We start from the raw sequence: 566 nt of genomic DNA, 5'->3' as shown, positions 1-566 counted from the left end.
CCTCTTGTATTTGTTCATATTAATATATTTTCATTAGAGAATACTTTCTCTATACCTTATACACACCGATCTAAATGTGCATTTGCAACATACAAAAATATCAAAGCAATTTATCAAACGGACACCAAAACAAGATTATCGTACATCATCACGCGCAAAACAAATCTCAATTACCTTGATCCTCATCAACATAAACACTGAAACAAAAACAAAGAGATCGTAAAATATAGTGAATAATTGAGAGCCAAGTTAATTAACAAATCTCCCCTCTCTCTCCCCTCTCTTTCCCCTCTCTCTTCTCGTTCTCCCCTCTCTTCCCCCTCTCTCTTCTTCTCTTCCCTCTCTTTCCCCTCTATCTCCTCTCTCTCCCCTCTCCCTCCCCTCTCTCCCTCTCTTTCCTCCTCTCTCTCCCTCTCTCTCCCCCCGGGCTCCTCTCTCTCCCCACTCTTCCCCTCTCTTCCCCTTCTCTCATCCCCTCTTCCTCCTCCTCCTCTCTCTCCCCTCTCTCCCCCCTCTCTCCCTCTTTCCCCCTCCCCCCCTTTCTCCTCTCTCCCCCCTTCCCCTTT

Source organism: Penaeus chinensis, chromosome 19, assembly GCF_019202785.1.
Source record: "Penaeus chinensis breed Huanghai No. 1 chromosome 19, ASM1920278v2, whole genome shotgun sequence".
NCBI lineage: Eukaryota > Metazoa > Arthropoda > Malacostraca > Decapoda > Penaeidae > Penaeus > Penaeus chinensis.
This window is presented reverse-complemented; position numbering follows the sequence as displayed.